The sequence below is a fragment of the Neovison vison genome, chromosome 8 (assembly GCF_020171115.1).
Source record: "Neovison vison isolate M4711 chromosome 8, ASM_NN_V1, whole genome shotgun sequence".
NCBI classification, from domain to species: domain Eukaryota; kingdom Metazoa; phylum Chordata; class Mammalia; order Carnivora; family Mustelidae; genus Neogale; species Neogale vison.
In genome coordinates this window covers 101,756,244-101,778,499 of record NC_058098.1, presented here as the reverse complement: position 1 = coordinate 101,778,499, position 22,256 = coordinate 101,756,244, and the positions used below count along the sequence as shown (strand labels likewise).

At 33.8% G+C, this 22,256-nt stretch overlaps 1 pseudogene; it reads left to right on the top strand.

The window, feature by feature from the left end:
- Positions 1–10,642: 10,642 nt before the first annotated feature.
- LOC122915454 overlaps positions 10,643–22,256 on the top strand; it is a 193,335-nt pseudogene continuing 181,721 nt past the window's right edge.

Genomic DNA, 22,256 nt, shown 5'->3' with positions numbered 1-22,256 from the left:
CTTGTGATCTTTGTCTGTCAAATAAACAAATAAAAATCTTAAAAAAAAAAAAAAATCTTTCCTTATATTGTGAAACTTTATCTTATTATCCAAAAAAAAATGTATAACAAAAAAATGTAGACAAAGAAATTAGCAATCTAAGTGAAAGACACTTAGGTTTAAATTCAATAACTGGATTGTTTCTATATTATGAAAAGTTAATTAAGTTATGTCTCTTAGCACTAGAACATCAACAGACACTGTTTAGTTGTTTAAGAGGGACTCTCAAGAAACAGAGCATTTATATTTCTGCAAGAAATATTTAAAACCAAATGAAGTGATGATACTGTAAGATTTCAAGGTTGGAAAGAAGGGCAGAAGAATATTTTAAATGCAGAAATATTTCAGAAACACTCTGTGATAAAGATGAGTTCAGCACTCGAAATACTGGTATAGGACTTCAGGTCAGGATTGCGGATATGCCTTTAGGACACAGAGGTGAAGGCTGAAGTATTTATATGATAGTTGAAATTGGGTAAATCATTGATGTTACATTTCCAATATCTTGGGGCATTACTTAGATATTCCTCAAAGTCTTCGTTAAAAGAACAAATTTTAAATTTGTTCCTGTGCAATGTTACTTAGTATTATAGATAAGAAAACTATGTCTCCAGTTATTTTTATTTCAAGATGAAATAAAAAGGTGTGAATCATAGAGATTGACATCTTTTTAAACATTTAACATCCATTAATGTCAACCACATGTAAAATGTGTTTATGAATATGGGTGAAGACTAGACCTCACCCATATATACAGGAGGACCCAATTCATAGATGTGACTATAAGTAAAGAATCTTCTATATGGAAAGTTGGAGAATCATTTGATACTTAACCTGCATTTGGCAATCTTAAGTATTTTATTGTTTTTTTGATATGAGAACTATTGAGTTTTTAAAAATTAGACACTGAATTTTAGAAAATAGACACTGAAGACTAATCCAATTATTGTACAAATATTTCAATTTCCTCCACATTTTTTCTATATGGTAAACAACAATGAAAAAAAACTTGCATCCAACATCAGAGCAATAGAAAATTCACTTAAAATGTTATCTGCGGGACGCCTTGGTGGCTCCGTTGGTTGAGCTGCTGCCTTCGGCAGGGGTCATGATCCTGGCATCCTGGGATCGAGTCCCACATTGGGCTCCTTGCTCTGGGGGGAGCCTGCTTCTCTCTCCGCCTCAGTCTGCCATTCTGCCTGGCTTGTGCATACTCTCTCTCTCTCTGACAAATGAATGGATAAAATCTTTAAAAAAAAAAAAAAAGCTATCTGCTATGCTTTTTAGCCCTTTATATTATGTATCTAATAGAAATCAATCTTGTTTATCAATTCAATTTCTCCCATCATCGGTATTTTTTAAGAACTTATTCTCTACTTGCAATAAGCTAATAAAAAAGCACAGCTACTGCCCCTGAAAAATTCACTGATTCATTTGTATCATTCATTTGTATCATTCATACACATTGATGTATTTTATTTTTCTAGGGAAGACATAAATAAAGCTATGTAGGAGAGATGGTTTCAGCCCAGCATTTTTGTTTGTTTGTTTTCATTTATTTATTTATTTAAGTAATCTCTACAACCAACATGGGGCTCACACTCACGACCCTGAGGTCAAGAGTCTAATGCTCTTCTGAGTGGGCTACCCAGGCACCCCAGTAAAGCTTTGTATGGTGATAGAAACGTGGGGAATGGTTAAGGAGGAGAATAGTCTATATAACATCTTCCTGGTACCTGGACATGGAAAATAAACTCTTCTACCCCCGCCCCACCCCCACCATGAGATCTCTCATAATAGTTCCTGATCTTTTCTTCTCCATTTGAAACCTCCAAATATCTTTAGTTTGTCAACATTTAAAGCACTTCTGAGTTACTTTAGAATTTTATCTTCTGTATTGGGAGCATATCCTCATTTCTCTTGCAACTAGAATGTATATGTTTCAGATAAAACAGAATATGAAGATGATGATCGTGGAAGAAAAGAAAAATTGAAACTTTTATTTTCAGTGTAGTTTATACATATGTGATTTATAGCTCACATTGAGTTCTGATCTGCGTAGTCTAATAACTGTGATAAAAAGACAAATTTCTCATTAATTACTAATTCAAAATGATATGAAATTAAACACAAAATCTTTAACATTTGCAAACATTTCCTAACATTTGTATGCAGGTCAAACAAAGCTTGGATTTGTCTTCCCTACATAGTATGTTATTTTACCAGGGGTAGCACAGTTGCCTTGGCAAATCAAGAAGCATCTTGCCCATTCAATTACTCTGAAAGTGTTGCTCTTGTATTAGATATTAAGTTGCTTATTTCTTCCACCAATGGAAAAATGATTTCATTAGTCTTAATATAGCTATAATTCCTGGTATAAATAATACATGAAAATAAGAGATAAGAAATTTCAAAAATGAGAATTCATGAAAGCAAAATAACTACAATGGTACTTTGGGCTGCATGTATTTTGACTCAGATATTCCCCAACCATTAGCTTAAAATTAAAGGAAGTCCTTCATGTTCTCCCTAACTCTAGCACTGCATAACTCTTAGAGCTCTGTGATCTCTGTGCTCCAAAATAACAACTCTTTCATCATCTTTCTGTTCCTCTGAGTGAGAATTTGGATGTCACCAGACATTCTGATTTTACATTCTCTACATCAAATAGCTTTAGTTCACTACTTTATAACATCATTCAAGTTTACTTTGTGAAAACAAGTCAACAACGTGAGTCTGCTTCTGTAATTTGTTATGATGATATTAAGTGGCAAATGATAAATGTATATTTAATAAGAAAACAAAGATTCTTAGAAAAATAATCAAATTTCAAGAGAATATGATTTAAGTATTTTCAAAGAACCCACTATTTATTTAGAAAAAATAGGGCTGTTTATGTTTAGCAGCAAACAACACATCTGTAAAAGCACATTATTTAAAATGCATATCATTGTGCAGTGTTTCAATAAATATGTGAAATGGACCTACAAAATTCAAAAGTTTCCTTTCTAAACCACACTTAAAATCTTTTAAAATTCATTTGTGGTTCTTAATGGTCATTTATTATGATTGGCAGATGACATAACTGACTATTAAAAGTCATCTATCCATCTGCTCAGTCATTCATGATGTACTAACCATTTATAATGAATAGTTATATCTACTGTTTGTAGCATTGTGTTAAAGCAACACAATCAAAGATTTGACTAACATATGTATCAAATTGCTTGATGTAATTACACGGGAATACCTCAGACTTATCATCATTACAGACTATGGTTTCAAAAGAAAGGACAGAGTATGGATATTATTGCTCATCTAGCCTCACTTTGGAAAATCATACGTATACAATGTGCTTAATGAAGAATAGGTTATATTTAATGTAATGGCATATTGATCCTAGAGTAGGCTTTTGATTTGGTTTTGACCAAAATGACCATTAGAATGAGCATGAATAGATTTGGTTTATATTTATATAAGCATGTGTGTGAATATGTATGTGTATGTATACACATATGTCTGAGTATTATATATATGTGACTATTACATGTAAACACACACACATATGCATATAGGGAATATAATGATTAATACTTTCAAAAATGAATATGGAAGTTCCAGTTTAAGATGGTGGCCTAGGAAGATGCCAAACTCAACTTCTACCATGGATAAACTGAGTCTATGAATACATATGTATACACCAATTTCCTCTTAAAAAACCGCACAGGCTGGCTGAGCAACAACCAAAAACTGAGCAAATGAGAAGAAAATCACACTGAAGCAGGTAGAAGACTGGAACACAATCTCGCTGTAAACTCCAGCCTGGCACACAGACTCACCATCTGGAGGGAACTCAAAACTCAAGAGCTTCTCCCTGAGGAGCAAAACATCCAAACCCCACATCAAGCACCTCAACTTTTGGGATTCCAACAAGAGATGAGCCCCCTCAAACATCTACCTTTGAAAACAATAAGGCTCAGGGTTGAGACCCACAAGGTCATAATGATCTGGGAGACTGCTCTTTTTTTTTTTTTTTAAGATTTTATTTATTCATTTGAGAGAGGAGAGTCAGAGAGAGCACAAGCAGGGAGAGAAGCAGGGGGAAAGGAAGAAGCAGACTTCCTGCTGAGCTGGGAGTCTGACACTAGGGCTCCATCCTAGGACCTAGAGATTATGACTTGAGCCGAAGGCAGATGCCCAACCATCTGAGCCAAGTAGGCGCCCCTGGGAGACTGTCCTTAAAGGGTAGATGCACTAGGACTTAGCCTCTTGAGGCCTCAGCCAGACTTAACATAAACGAGGCTCAACTTCTCATATGAAAGTGCAAGCCGAAGGGCCAATTTTAACACACATGTAGGAGACTGCTGAACAGCCTCCTGGCCAGAGCCTGGCAGGTGCCATCCCATCTTCAGGCTTTGTATTTGTAGTGCTCCACAGCACCAGTATCTCCCCAAGGGGAGCTTTTACATATGTCCAGCATCCCTCTCTTTGCAGCTGCCATCCAGAAAATGTCTCTTCAGTGCCTGCCTCTAGAGGCCGGGGTGCTTGTGTTCCTGGTTGCAAGGGACTGTAATAGTTCATGTCACCCCGAAAGGAACTCATAACCCACTGATTTTTACAGCTGCCACCAGGAGATACTTAATATATTGCCTGACCTTGCCAACCAGTGGGCCTTACTTTTGTGGGCCCCACAACACCCCAAAAGCAATGAAGAAGAAAGAGTTCTTAAACAGCTACCATCCCCAGGGCACAGCAAGAAGCAGTGGACCCAGGAGTTCTGTCTTTCTGTGAAGAAGGTTGAGTAGCTAATCAAAATGACTGTGGCCAAAGGGCAGGTTTCTAATTAAACACACCATCTAGAGGCTGACTCTAATTTTCCAGAAATCTTGTTGGGCAAGTGCTATCTTCACACTTTCCCTCTGCCAAGATCCCGAGCACCAGTGTCTCCTAGGGGGAGCTTTACAGGCAGCTGGTGCCCTGGTTTCACCAGCTGCCACCCAGGGGATGCTCATGGTTCACCTGGCTCTGGGGCCTGGTGCGGCTTGCATTCCTGGGTTCCAGGAGACTATGGTAACTGGAAAGGAGACTATGGCAACTTTCTTGGCAGGCTGTCACCTCCGGGGCATTGCCCACTTATCGTCTGTGGAGAGCCAACTGTGGCATGTGACCCCAATTTTTCTGGGGTGGAGGCTCCTTTGTCCTGGAGCTTCAGCCTGTGGGGAGGCTTAGGGTTTGGCACACATCTAGCAGGTAAGGCAGCTGCTCTGAAGAAGGTAGGCTGTGGATGCATTCTCTTTCTGTCTTGCTCCACCTTGCCAGTTTTTCCCAGGAAAGAGCTTATATACGTGTAGGGAGCCATGATTTTTACAACTGCTGCAGAGGGGACACAGCCAGATCGCCTGGCCAAAGGGGCTTCTCTGCTTGAGGTTTCACAGGGTTACATATATTTGCATAGATTTTTAAAGCTAAGGCTTGTGGGTCTGGCTTCCAAGCAGGCTGGACCTAAGTGCTAAGATCCTCCCCTTAGTGACACTGACAGATTTTGGCACATTCTCAACTGGGAGTTATTAAAAAATTGTGATATATATCTCTATATCTATCTATCTATCTATCTATCTATCTAATGCAGTATTCCTTATACCCAAAAAAGAATGAAATCTTGCCCTTAGTGACAACAGGGATGGACTTTGAGTGCATTATGCTACATTAAGTAAGTCAGACAAAGACAAATACCACATGATCTCACTTACATGTGGAATCTGAAAAAAAATATAATAAATAATACAAATAAAATGTACAGCATTCTGCAAGTGTTACTACAATCATTAATTTGATTTTACATATACAGAATGTGAAACAGATTCAGAGTAAGAAAAAACTAGTCTTTTTTAAAAAAGATTTTTATGTATTTATTTGAGAGAGCACAGGAAGAGTGAGAGGGAGAAGCAGGCTTCCCATGGAGCAAAGAGCCAGACACAGGGGCTCCATCTCAGGACCCTGAAATCATGACCTGAGCCAAAGGCAGACACTTAACTGACCGAGCCACCCTAGTTCCCCGGAAAAAAAAATTAGTCTTATATACACATTGATTATTTTGTCATAGATTTTATCACAATTCATTTTTCTAAAAACATCTTATTTTTTTCTGATTGCAAAATAATTTTCACTGCTTGAATTTACTGTATGTTAATTAGTGGCTTATGTTTCCCTCAATTGTATGTGAAGATTATATTCTTATTCTGATGCTACTCATTTCCTCCATAAAATTTTAGAAGGTAATTTAAAGTATTATTTTCAAAACATATATGTAACATATGCTTATTGGTGGATTTTGTGAAAATGCACAAAAGCATAAAAACAGCACCTATTACTTCACTATTCAGAGGAAACCAAGTTAAATAGCATGTGAATATTATATTCCTTTTGGTTTTTTAAAGTTCACATTACTATATAGAGAGTATGTATTTCCACTATTTCTATGATTTTTCTTATAATCTTTATATTTTTCTTAAATTTCTTATTTTAAAAGTGTATAATCTAGAATTACAAATAAAAAATATATATGTGATATATTTTATTGTGTGAACATGTGTGTATCAAGTGATTTTAAACACATTTAATTTTAAAAAACTGTCTTCTTAAGTTAATAAGATTCAATGCATATTTACTATGAAAAGTCAGAAAACACAAATGCCTACAAGACAAAATAAAGTAAAATACTTACAAGTATACTTCTAAATCAAGATGACATGGCACAGTGAGTTTACATTTCAAAAATCCTTTCTGTTTAAACATGTCAAAATGCAGCCATCCTATAAAAAGAGACAGCCAGAAATAAATATTCAGAATCAAATGCAAAAGAAACTTTCCCAAGATCTAGAAATGGAATAGAAATGTAAATCAGGGAATAAGGCTGAAGCTGTAGATTGGAGGTTTGACTACACTCATGAAAAAAATGAATTAAAACTTCTCATCGTTGAGGGGAGAGCAAAGTCAGGCTCAATGCACCTGTAAAGCAAACAAATAAAACCTGCTAAGTACTGAATAGAACTGAATTTTATTGGAGACTATAGACCAACAGATACTGAGTCAAACCACTTAATTTTTTTCTCACTGAAGTTTACACAGAGAGGAAAAAAGAGAAGGAAAATAGGAAAAGATAAAACTTTCCCTGAAAATGAGTTTTAGAGATTATAATTTCAATATATAAAGAACTCCAACACTAAAAAATGACCAAAATTCACATTTAGAATAGGATTTATCCTATATAAAAGTCTTTAAAAATCTTAGAGATGAAGAGGAACCATTTAAATTAGTCATGCCAAAGTAATAAAGAATCAAACAGCTCAACTTATAACAGCAAAGGACAGACACATCACAAAAGAAAATATGCAAATAACCAGAAATAATATGAAAAGTTGATCGACATCATTAGTTACTAAAGAAATGCAAGTTAAAACTACAATGAGATGACACTTCAAACTCATTAAATTGTCTGAATTTAAAAAAAAAATTAATGCCAAGTATATAGATATAGACAAACTGCAACTCTTGACCTCTATTGGTGGGATTGTAAACATACAACCATTTTGGAAAGTGTGTTTGCAGCTTCTTATAAAGTGAAATATACACTAACAATATTATCCAGAAATGGAATTCTTAGGTATTTGTATACAAATATACGTAACAGTTTCATTCATAATAACCCCAAACCAGAAACAACCCAAATGTCAATAAAATGGTCAATGGTTAAATACAATTTAATACTTATAAGTATAAGAAAAAGCAAAAGCCAAAAAAAAAATCACAAAGCTATTCATCTGTAAAAAGTCACAGACAGAAGAGTACATATTGAGTCATTCAATTTATCTGAAAAATCTAAAATGGGCAAACTAATCTATCAAGATAGGAATGAGATCAGCAGTTCCTGGGTGGGAGATGGCCAACTGACTGTAAAATTCACAAGGTGTACTCCTGTTTATACCACTCCGACAAGAAAAATTCAGGTCTTTTCTTGAAAAGTATAACATTTACGTTTTTACATATGTCTTAAACATTGTTCATGCATAAAACTTTGCCACCATTTTTTATTAGGTGTCTATCTTTTTCCATGTGTCACTAACAACCTGAGTGTTGTGCCCCAATCCATTTTATCCATAAAATCAATGTATTTTTTATTGTAAATTTTAAATAATGCAGTAGATTTTAGGGACACACACGTCACCCTGTAGCAGAATGTTTGCATCTAATTTCAGAAAACACAAATGCCTACAAGACAAAGCACATTCTGTGCTTTGATCAGAATATTATTAGGGAAAAAAGAAAATGTGCTCACAAATATGATTATTCACTGATGTTATTATGCCTATAACTTATTCTAAAGTCTTTCATCATTGCTATTGCAATAAAAGTGTATGTGTTAATTTCAGCTACACCTTGGTAGCACTGTGCATTTCTGATTATAATATTATCCCTATTGTTGGATATAATTGTTGGATTATAATATTATCCCTATTGAGTGGATAGCTGACATTATCAGAAATTCCATATTTGGTGGCAGCCACTTAAACTGTCACTTTTCCTTTAACTCTGATAAATATCAGCTATTTTATTAATTAGCAAAACAGAAGTCAGAAGTAAGATTTACTGGTAAAACCAGTGTATTGTGAATTGGCATAAATAATGTTTTAAATAAAGATATGCTAGGGGCGCCTGGGTGGCTCAGTGGGTTAAGCCGCTGCCTTCGGCTCGGGTCATGATCCCGGGGTCCTGGAATCGAGGCCCACACGGGGCTCTCTGCTCAGCAGGGGCCCTGCTTCCCTCTCTCTCTCTCTGCCTGCCTCTCTGTCTATCTGTGATCTCTGTCTGTCAAATAAACAAATAAAATCTTTAAAATAAATAAATAAATAAATATATATGCTATATATAATATTCTTACTGAAATAGTTTAAGAAGCAACTGAAGTTTATTCCCTATACTCATAGACACAGTGTCTGAAGCTTTAGATGTAAATAGATCTGTGCCCAAACTTTGGTTAAATACTTCATATTATATGGGTAACAAACATGTATTTGGAATATTGTTCTATATACTGGCAATGAACATGTCTACAAGGTGGTGATCTGAGCATATAAAACAACAGAAAACTAGGACTTCATAGAGGTTACAAAACAAATTGTAGACATGTTTCAGTTTTCAATGTTATTAAAAATAATTTATACCTGTACAGGGAAATATAGTCTGAGATTGATGCATTTATACCTGGTAGCAGGTAGCAAGGTTGTACATGAATATGGATTTTCACTACAGATATATCAGTGGCTATAATGAACTAAAATAAATAATAATTATAAGAATAAAAAGATAAAGGTTATTCAGATTGGTCTGGTATAGTTCAAAATTGTTAAGAATAAAACATCCACTAATGTATTTTTTTAGTGTTAAAACAAAAGCCTTAAACCATAATATATATAGTAAATATGTATAAAGTAATTTTGCCTTCTATTTATATAATAAAACTGTATTGTTACATGTGTATGTATAGATATTATGGTAACATGTATATCTATAGATATAATAGTATGAAATAAAAGTTACATAACATTTTTGAAAATGTGATAGGAAAAGAAGGGGATTTCTTTTTTTTTAAAGATTTTCCTTATTTGAGAGAGAGAGCATGAGTGGGAAGGGCAGAGGGAGGAACAGATTCCCTGTTGAGCAGGGAGCATGACATGGGGCTCCATCCCAGGACCCTGGGATCATGACCTGAGCTGAAGGCAGACACTTGACCAAGTGAGCCACACAGGTGCCCCAAGAAAGGGATTTCAAGGGAAAAAAAAAGGTCCACAAAAGACCAGTAAGGGAAAGACAGAAAAACCAAAGGGCTGATGAAAGAAAATAAAGGTGCAGACCCTAATTACACACTGTTCTTGTGATAGATCACATTATTGCCCCAGTTCTTTACCCCAACTTGTCTACATAATACCAGGTGGCTGGTATTTATTTTCATCCACAGGGAGAAGTTTATTTCTCCAATCCTGGAGCTTTTGAAACCACTCTGACTGAAGCATTTCTGGGTAGACCTCTTTTTTCTAAGAAGACAATAAGACATACAAGGAATAAATCCACTCTAACTGATGGGCCCTAGCTAAGCCCAGCTATTTCAGTAAACACCCAAAGGATCTGAAGATGTATGAGCAAAATAAATGAAATACTGCATTGTTTGTTTAATAGACTTTTTTTACATGACAATAAGTGACTGATAAAATTAGTACCTACCATACATGTAAACACACTTAATTTTGCTATGTAATACTCAATACTCAAGATGATCAGATTAAAATTATAATTATATGATGTTTTAAAAATTATGTGATACTTTAAAAAGAAACCTGAAGCAAAGGTACAAATAAAGACCAAATGAAAATCAAATGATAAAAAAATAAAAATATTAAAGAAAATTATTTGTCAGAGAAATCCTAATTAAAAAATAATAAATTTGGAAACAAGCATAAGAGGAAATGCTGGAAGTATTCCATTTGGCCCACCATACCCACCCTCCATGTTTCTCCACCCTATACTTTGTTTGCCACAGTAGGACAGCATGCACTACATCAACCAGACTTCTGTGTCCTTTGTCCTCTTGTTGGATTTGGTTAATGGTGAGTCCATAAAAGTACTGGAAAGATGGAGATTAGTTTGGTCAAGGGATTTCTTCCTGCATCTCCTATCTACAAGTATGACCTGAGCTGGTGGCTGATTCTCTCAACTAGCACTATTACCTCTTTCCCTGTGGCCTCCTTTGTATCACCTTCCTCTGACTTTCCATCACTGATCCTTTTCTCTACTCCATTAGGCCAAGATATGGTAATAGCTCTACTTCTGCAAGCCCCAGTTTATTACACTCACCCCACATCTCACTTTCACTTTTGCAATCATTTCCTTTGTAAATAATTCATCCTTAATTGTGGTTGCTCTATTTCTGTTTCAAAAGCTATTTGAAACAGATTGTGGAAAGCAGCCACAGAAAACAGACTCAGAAATAGGTATCATGGATTGGACAGAACATACATCTGATGGCATTAGATGGCATGAAATGGGACACAAACAATTCATGTGTTAGCAACATGGTTATTCAAATGAGTTCTGATTGCATCATGAGATAAAGGGGAAATGAACAGCAAAGAATAAGAAGGATTGAGTGTCCATGCAGCTTAGTCACTATAGTAAAAATAATTTATAAAGATGTCCTCTGCTTTTTTTTTCCTGATTAATCTAAAAAGTCTATATTAAGAAAAACATAATTAAAAGCTACAAATATACAACTACATATGACAGAAAGTCCTCCTTGGCATCATTGAAGAAATCCTTTATCCTGCAGCTCCATTCAGATAAGGCTGAGGGTCAAGCCTAGAGTATGACTGAGGAATTGCAATACTGATTAGTGTTCAACCTTATGATCTTCTTACACTGAGGTAAAGACACTGATGGGGATGAAGAGGAAAGTAGGACCTGAGATGGAGACATTTGGGCAAACACATGAATGAGGAAGAGAAACTTGAAACTAAACATTCTCTTCAACTTTCAAATAAAATCCTTTTAAAGACTGTTCTTGGGGAAGTTTCTTCAGCTGATGATTTACCTTAAAATGCACTTCTGTCACTTCTGACTCTTAAGTTCCATACCAAGGGTTAATTCAAACATATGTTTTTAAAATTTTTTAATTAATTAATTAATTTTTAAAGATTTTATTTATTTGACAGACAGAGATCACAAGCAAGCAGAGAGGCAGGCAGAGAGAGAGCAGGAAGCAGGCTCCCTGTCGAGCAGAGAGCCCAATGTGGGGCTCCATCCCAGGACCCTGGGATCATGACCTGAGCAGAAGGCAGAGGCTTTAACCCACTGAGCCACCCAGGTGCCCCTAATTCAAACATATTCTTGACAGAGAGACATAAGCACTGGTCTTCTACATTACTTACTAAGAGCTTGGCTAACAAAAACCCTACTACTAATCAAGTTGAAATACCAGGATCTCCAAATAAAGGTTTACAATGGCCCAAGGAAATGGAGATATTCAAATGGATTTTCTAAGGCAAGTTCCTCTGTATTTCCTTAATCATAGCCTCCAAGAGGCCCTACTGGATGGTCTTCATTAATATTAAGAGTTCTTTGGTAATGAGAGAGGCAATAACATCCCCAAGGAGCTTTATGGTAATTGCAGACTGCACCAAGACATGACATTAGGTGATTCTTCAGGGAATTTTAGTTCTAATCTTAGTGGGAATAATTGGATCCCAGAGTAGCAGAGTTCAGGTAGTATTGTTGCTTATCCATCACAGAGGAGATAAGTATAATTACAACTATAGATTATGAAAACAGATAGCTCTGATTATTTTGATTCTTAGGGATCTTGTTGAATGGTTAAGTGAAAAAAAAATCAATAAAACTATAAGGCAACCTACTGAATGAGAGAAGATTCTGCACATGCATATCCAATAAAGGGTTAGTATCCAAAATATATAAAGATCTAATGCAAAAAAAAAAAAACACCAAAGCCCCACATAATCCAATTTAAAAATGGGAAGAAGGCATGGACAGACATTTCTCCAAATAAGACAGACATATGGCCAACAGACACATGAAGAGATGCTAACATCACATCACCAGGGAACTCAAATCAAAACTATAATGGGATATCACCTCACACTTATCAGAATAGATAAAATCAACAACACAAGAAACAATAAGTGCTGGTGAAGATGTGGAGAAAGGGGAACCCTCCGGCACTGTTGGTGGGAATGCAAACTGATGCAGCCACTGTGGAAAACAATATGGAGGATCCTCAAAACATTAAAAATAGAACTAGTCTACAACCCAGTAATCATTCTACTGGGTATTTACCTGAAAATACAAAAACTTGAATTCAAAGGGATACATATACTCTGTATGTTTATTGCAGCATCATTCACAATAGCCAAACTATGGAAGCAGCCCAAGTGCCCATCGATAAAGGAATGGATAAAGAAGAGGTAGTATATGTATATGTATACACACACACACACACACACACACACACACACACACGCATGTACACACACACACACACAATGGAATATTATTCAGTCATAAAAAAGAATGAAATAATTCTATTTGTGATGACATGGATGGAACTAGAGAGTAAAATGCTAAGGGAAATAAATCAGTCAGAGGAAGACAAATACTGTATGACCTCACTCATATGTGGAACTTAAGAAACAAAACAAATGAGCAAAGAAGAAAAAAGAGAAAAAGAAAGAAAGAAAGAAACAAAACCCTAAGAACTGTAGTCTTAACTATAGAGAAAAAACTCATGTTACCAGAGGGGAGGCAGTTGAAGGGACAGGGGAAAATTGGGGATGAGGATTAAAAAGTAAATTCATCATGATGAATAAAATAAATAAATAAATAAATAAATAAATAAATAAAATACATCAGCTGTTAGAGTTTGTTAATAAATGTAACACAATAATGGCATCCAGCATTACAAAATAAAATGTAAGTATAAAAACAAAAAGCAAATAAGAAAAGATTTCTAGGAATGAAATAATGATCAGCTTTCCAAGATTCTATGTATTTATATAAAGGAGAATAACATTGAGTTCTCCTGGAGAACTGGAGAGAAATCTAACTGAAATCACTGATGTAGAGATTCACACAATCTTTTCATACCTCAGTTCACCAACCAATTCATAGACCGAGAGTCAACTGCTTAGTATTCCTGATCTATTTTATTAAGTTTTCTTTAGTGTACCCTCAGGTATATACTATAAATCTTCTCCAGTCCTTCCCAAAAGGCATCTTCACTGATATACTAGGTAGAGAAAAACTAATAAGATCTTCCAGGAATTATTAGATATTAACTGTGAACTTTTACTGATCTCTGGAGACCAGAAATGAGAGGGTGGTTCACCAGGAGAGATTTAAGGAGGTTAGGTCATCGATCACATTATGGTTCTAGCATATTTAATAGGACATCTGATGGAACCATGAATGTTTTCCATAGTTACTTAGTTGTAAAATACATAGCTGACAGAATTAATTAATAAATATAGAATCACTATGATGACCCCGATACTTCCAGTGTCATAATTATGACAGCAAAGTCCACCTGGAAGTTTTCAGAAAGTTCAGCAATAATAGTGGTTTCTGGTTGACTTTGGAGAAAGGGGAAACTGGAAAATTGAAGGGGGGAAGAAGAATGAAGCCAGGTGATCACTCGAAGGGGAATATGCTGGACTTTGCCTCCTGGATGCAAATAGTGCAACCTATTCTACTTCTTCCCATCATTTCCTATGTTTTTAGGTCCTCTTTTGACTCTGGGTTCCTGTACTATCCCTTAGGTTTTCTCTGCCATTAGTTGTCTTTGTAAATAAATTTATATGTAAATAAATTTCAGTGATGTTAGAGTATATAGTCTGTTTCCTCTTGACTTTGATTGAGACAGAAGGACACTATACAATATTGAAAAGAGTAAACAACAAATATGAAATATCATGAATTGATATGTACTTAACAAGACTCAAGTCTCAAAGCACAAATCAGAACTAATCCATCTGTGGGAAAACATGCCAAATAAGAGCATAATGTTTTAGCATATCTCTTTCAGAAGCTGACGAAGCAAACTGACAAAAAATTGACAAAAATATAAAACTTATGAACTTTCTAATAAACAAGATGATTTCATATAAAAATTCCTGCATTCCAAAAATAAAAAGAAACACATGTTATTTATGACTACACTTATACAAATTGTCACTTGATTTAAAAAAGAAAAGTTTTCTTAGTAGAACTCAGCAATAGGAATTTATCATGTATGTCTAGAAATGACAAAATACCCCCAATGTATGATGTTATAGGGAAGAAAAACTGAACAAAAACTTGACTAGCAAAATAATATAAGCCAAGAATAAGAAATCAATAATATTAAATATATATATGTACTTGTAATTACATTAGCCTCATATAATTACAATTACAAATAAATATTTGTATTTATTTGTCCAAATGTAAAAAGTCTAAATATAAAAAGCAAAAAAATAGAGTTTTATAATATACTTCTGCAAATAATAGCAAACAAAATGGTTTAAAGAGTATGGGAAATATCTACACAATATAATTACCATCTTGATTAACAGAAATATGTAGAATCCTACATACTACACTTAGAAATACACCTTCTTGGTTGCTTATGGAACTTCTACAAAATGTAAACATTTTACAATTTACTTCAAGAATTCTAAAAACAAAAATCAAAGAAACTAATTACAAAAAGAGAGAAAAGTTTAGAGCTCAACAACATACACTTGGATATTTAATAGGCCACAAAAAATGATTATATAAATTTATTCTTTTATACTGAACAAAACATTAAAATAATAAAATAATAAATAGAAACTTTTGGAGGGGATTTAGCTAAAGTGGTAATTCAAAGAAAATTCAAAGAGAAAAAAATCTCTCAGCCTTAAATGATTATATTATGCTTTAAAATGATGGACATTTTAAAAGTAGGCATCCAATATCAAGAATACAAAGAAAAGAGAAAAAAGGATAAGATCCTATGAAAATGTAGAATGCAGATCTAATTGTTAGGAACACAAACGTCTAATTGTTAGGAACACAAATTTACTATAAAACAAAGTAAAAGAGAGGCTTGATAAAGCCAAATTATTTTGATTTTTCTCTGAAATAATAAAAATATCATAGGTAAAGTAACAGTAGGTCAATCTAAAAACTAATAAAATACAAATGGCCAATATTACAAATTAAAAAGAGCACCTAATTAGAAATGTCAGAATTTCAATTAAAGATAATAAAATTATTAAGAATAATATCTTTCCTCACAATATATAAATTGTACGTTAGATATATAAAAGTAAGAACAATGTAAAACAAGCTAAAATGCCAAATCCAGAAATTTTGGAAAATATATTTGTGACCATGGGTTTGGAATTTTTAAAAAAAAATATGGAAAAGTATACATTATATGTGAGAATCTAACAAATTAAGCTTAAAAAGATAATATTATGAGGAAAATTAACAGATATGGATTGCAAAAAATTTTTTGTCAGTATCAGTAAGTGACTGATTTTATCACAAATATAAAAAGAACAATGACCAGGCAACAGAAATAAAAGTGGGGGATTGTGAATTTAAAAAAAAAATAATCAATAGGCATTTTGAAGAGACAAGTATGTGACTAACAAGTATTTGAAAAGATGATCAACCTCACTAATGAATAAGATATATAGAAATTAAATTAAAAATGTACCTGTCCAAATGTTTAGCATGGCCTATAAGTGGGAAAGTAGACCTTTTTTTTTTGCTGTGACTGAAAAAATAAATGTGTCGCAATAACCTGGTAGCACATAGTTAAATTAGGTATACTTAAGACCCATTAAATCCACTGCTGTATATGGTAGCAAACACAAATTCTCACGTGAGTCTTAAGGTCACAGCATAAAGGTTGTAGCAGATCTGTTTGTGATAGCATCAAATTAGAAGCAATGAGTGAGAATGCCAAAGAAATACTATGTATTATTAAAAATATTCCATAATCTTAGTAATTGTAGGCACATTAGAAATCAGACTGACATTTTGGGGTTGTATTTCTGACCTTCTGTGTGTGCATGTGTGTATACAGCTTGGGTTCCTTAGAAAGGATAAGGCAAGATATTAACTTATTTATCTGTGCTATACCAACCCTTATATTATGTTGTGCTACATTTTATGTATTTCAAGTGATATTAAATTATTGCCAAGAGTTCTTTGTTTTTTTGGTATAAAAGTATCATATTGTTTTCCTATAACTGGGTGCTTGGTATCCACATGGAAGTGATTTAAATATTATCTTCAATAATCAGCTGTGTTTTACCTCACTGACTGGTCATGAGGGGAGGCTAGGAAATGTTTAGAATGGAGTCAATCAGCCCTGACCTGTTATTATCTGTAGAAGAAGGTTTACTCCACAATAATCTGTATGTATGGCTGGTGTGTGGCCTCTGCAATGACGATATCCTATCCTCATAATCTCATGCTCAATTTGCCACAGATTTCTAAAAGAGGAAATTGGTCCCACTCCAGTTGATCCACATTCTCTTTAATACATGGGAAAATTCCACAATGACTCACACTTGGCCTTTTCCATTATGCCAATTCCATGCCCTTTTAGAAATCTGGTTTCTAAATTTGCTTTATGATAATACAGCTATGCCAATGGTGTTCTTATGTAGTGCTTTGATGAAAAAGGTCACTCATTCTCTCCAAGGAGCCCTTAAGGACCAAATATGCCTTAAAAGCCCAGAAATATTTCAACCACGAAAAGTAAAATAACCCCTTTAATAAAACATTATCAGCTAAAAGATATTTAAAAGCTTAAAAAAAAAAAAAAAAAAAAAACTTCCCACTTAATTGACCTCCATTGAAGTGGAGACTTCCACTTGAGCTCAATTGCCCTGTTTTATGGGTATTTGTGTCATTAGAGTTTTAGAGCAGACAGATTTGGAGAAAAAATGTATACAGCTAAAGAGCATCAGCATTGTTTTAATTTGTATTTGTGGTTCAGTTCATAACCTAACAGCAAAATGGCAGCCAAAACACTTCTAACAGTCACGGAGATTTTAACAAATTTAAATTATATAGCACATGAGCACATAGTATAGATGAGCTAATAAATGGAAAACAATCTGTAATGCACAGATACACACTAATATATTCGTTACCTAATTCAAGGAAATGGGGTATTAAGGGCTAATTTAGCTACTCATTATCTGTAAAGATTAAAATAAGGATCTTAATTAAAAGTGGTTAATTTTAAATATATATGTATTGGTCAACACATGTCTTGGTCAATTTCCCCCACCATTTTCTTTTAATAGACAGTAATTTAAAGAATATGGTTCAAAGGTGACACACAAATAGAGTAAATTAAAAAAAAAACAACCCTGTAACTTCCAAATATCCAAATATTTGATAATCATCAAATCTAACAACTAAAAATTGAAAAAGAAAAGAATGTTCTGCAGTAGAACTTAAAAAATAAGCAAAAGAGAATATAAGTAAATTTAATATCACAATATATAATATTTGCAACATGTACATTGTGATGACACAAAATTAGCAACGTGTACATGGCAATTTGATTACCATTAACTAAGTAATTAGGGGGTGTCCCCTAACACAGAGTATAAAAAATATATATCACCTGAATAATGAATAGCTATAACTCTATCGAGTACCTTAAATTCATTTCAAGGTACTCTCTAAAACTAACTTTGACCAAAACAATATCATTCAGGAAGGTAGTTTGGAAGACATAAGAAGTTTTTAGACTAGAGACAAAAAGACACACTGGAGGAAAAATATCTGTGTTTGCAGTTATTTCAAGTATTGCTATCTCCTAGACTTATTTAAATTATGACATGTAGTGAGACAACCATATTAGGACCATTAACTAGACATTGTAGAAGGGCAGATTTGATTCAGTATTTAAAATTAATTTTTCTCATTAGTGCCACCAGCAAAATCTCATGAAAGAAAATTCTCAAGGCCAAGTTGATAACATGCCATGATATCTATCGTAAATAGCAGGATGACTCTACATAATCATGAGATTTTTTTCTAACTCTAGAAACTTAGAATTACCTATTTCTATAACAACTTGGTTAATGCTAAGTCAACTTATGATATATATTTATTACTAACATATATTAACTATAGCATATATTTTATTTCACATATTATATCTTAGTTTTTTGATCCCGTCATTAAAGAATGCAAGTTCTTCTAATTAAGAATATGTAATAGTAAATTCTATGTAGCTTATTAATGAATACTTCTGAATAAAGTTGCACATGGAAAAAGTTAAACAAATAAAAGTTTTCAAAAATATAAATCAAAATAGAAAATAGTTATATTTACAGAGCAATTTTCTAATTTAGTGTATCATTTATTGCTAATGTATACAAATCAACTATAACACTTCATTTGTTGAAGAAATTTTCTAAACACTTTTACCTGGTCTGAGGAGTCAGGATAGGTTTTCCTGAGGAACTGACACATGGAAATCTGAAGAATAACTAGAAGACAACCAAGAAAAGGTGAAAGGCAGGATTGTTTAGGAAGGGCCAGGACTTTTCAGGTGGGGCAACTGGTATGCAAAAACTTTCATTTGGAAGAGAGTATGGCAAGATGGATAACTAAATGATTTCTAATTAGAATGCCACAAAAATGAAAAGAAGGTAGAAAAGAAATATACCAGAAGGCAGAGGTAGAATACATAAGACATATAATGAGCTAAGAAGGATTTTGATAATTACTTTCATAAATATGAGGAAGCATTACATAATTTAAAGTAGGACATTTTAAAATCTTGTTTGTTTCCTTGTTGAAGATTACTAATTTTTCATTCTTTTTTTTTTTTTTCCTAGTTTGGAGTACTTGCTGTAGCATTGTAAGAAAAAAATATAAAAGACATCCAGATTGGTAAGGAAGAAGTAAAACTGTCAGTATCTGCAGATGAAATGATATCGTGTCTAGAAAAACCTAAATATTCCACCAAAAAAAGAACACCTGTTAGAACTAGTAAATGAATTCTGTAAAGTTATGGGATACAAAATAAATACATAGGAATCTATTAAATTTCTAGATGTGAATAATGAAATCAGAAGAAGAGAGATTACTACAACAATCCCATTTACAATTATACCAAAAAGAATAAAATACTTAGGAATAAATTTAACCAAGGAAATGAAAGAATTGTGTTCCAAAAAACATATGACATTGATGAAAGAAGAAATTCAAGATGACACACACAAATGATAAGATATTCCATGTTCACAGTTGGAAGAACTGATATTGTTAAAATGTCCATACTACCCAAAGCAACTTATATTCAATTCAATCCCTATCAAAATATCAATGACATTTTTCACCGAACTAGGATCAATAATCCTCAGGTTTGTATGGAACCACAAAAGACTTCAAATGGCCAAACCAATCTTGAGAATGAAGAACAAAGTTGGAGCTAACAATCCTAGATTTCAAGAATCTATGGTACTCAAAACAGTGTGGTACCAGCACAAAAAGAAACATACAACAGTGCGACCAGATAGAGAACCCAGGAATAAACCCATGTCTATATGGTCAACAAATCTATGACAAATGAGGAAAGAATATACAATGTGGAAAAGGCAGTCTTTTCAATAAATGGTGCTGGAAAACTGGACAGCTACATGAAAAAGAATGAAACTAGATCACTTTTTTATACCATACATAAAAATAATCTAAAAGGGATTAAGATCTAAACGTGAGACCTGAAACCATAAAACTTCTAAAACATCTAAAACTTTTTATAGGCAGGAATCTCTTAGACATGGTCTTAGCAACATATGTATGGATTTGTCTCCTCAGTCAAGGGAAATAGAAGCAAAAAATAAACCATTAGCACCAAAATAAAAAGCTCTTACACAGCAAAGGAAATTATCAACAAAACAAAAAAGCAACCTACCGAATGGAAGAAGATATTTGCAAATGATATATCTGATAAGGGGGTTAAAACCCAAAATATATAAGGAATTTATACAGTTCAACACCAAAAAACTAAATAATCTGACTTAAAAATGGACAGAAGGCCTAAATAGACATATTGGCAAACGAGACTTATAGATAGCAAACAGACTCGTGAAAAGATGCTCAACATCCTTAATCATCAGGGAAATGCCATTTGATATGATAATGAGATATCACCTCACATCTGTCGGAATGGCTAATATCAAAAGACAAGAAATAACAAGTGTTGGAGAGGATATGCAGAAAAAGGAGCCCTTGTGCACTGTTTGTAAAAATGTAAATTGGTGCAAATACTGTGAGAAACAATGTGGAAGTTCCTCAAAAAATAAAAAATAAAAAACACCATACGATCCAATTATTATATTACTGGATATTTACCCAAAGAAAATGAAAACATTAATTTGAAAAGACACATACATCCCTATGTTTATTGCAGCATTATTTACATTAAACAAGATATGGAAGCAATCCAAGGGTCTATGGATAGATGAACAAATATAGAAGACATGATACATGTATACAATGGAATATTACTTAGCCACAAAAAATGAGATCTCACCATTTGCAATAATATAGACAGACCTAGAAAGTATTGTAAGTGAAATTAATTCAGATAGAAAAAAATACCATATGATTTTGCTTACATATGGCACCTAAGAGAACCAAACCAACCAAACACTAGAGATTTAAATACAGAGAACAAACTAACAAACTGGTGGTTGACAGAGGGGAGGTAGATGGGCAGGGATGGGTGAAATAGGTTAAGGAGAATAAAAGGTACAAAAACATCTAGTTATAAAATGCATCAATCAAAGAGATGAAAAGTATAGCAAAGGGAACATAGTCAGTAATAATACAGTATGGTGACAGATGTTGACTACACTTATGGTGGTGAGCACTGACTAATGTACAGAATTGTTGAATCACTATGCTGCATACCTAAAAGTAATATTTACTAACATTGTATGTCACCTGTACTTCCATTAGAAATATATATTTTTTTCAAAATCTATTTATTAGTTAGGCAGGGAAAAGTATAGATAGAGGGGGTCTGGTTCGATGATGAGCACAAATGAGATTATTTTGGTTGTAACTGTGTTGGGGACAAAGGAGGGGTAGAGATGAGAGAGACAGGGGTGATATTTAGGCTATAGAATTGCCAAAAGACAGAACAGCTGTTTGTACTTTAAATCTTAAAATGTATGCTCTTTCAAAATACTCTCAACTTTATATGGAACCTATTTCTAACACGGAGTTTTCAAGGCAATCTTAAAGTTGACAACTGCAGTAATCTATAGTTTCTATGGAAACAGTAGTCTTAAACAAGTTCTGGTTTTTGCAGCCTGCAAGAGAGGCTGACCTATAGTTGATGTACATCAACTCTAGGTGTATTTACTTGGTCTCTGAACATTCCCAGCATGTTAGCAAGGCTATATTTCAACAACCATCTTTTCATTTCATGTACGAAAAGCACTCTTTGATGACTGCCCTTGTTACCTGTCTTGTAACCTTGCCTTTAGCCGAAAACACAGAATATTGATTATGATGAATTATTCAGAATTTCACCATACTGTGTTTGTATGTGTTGGGAACATCAAGGAGAATATATTCAC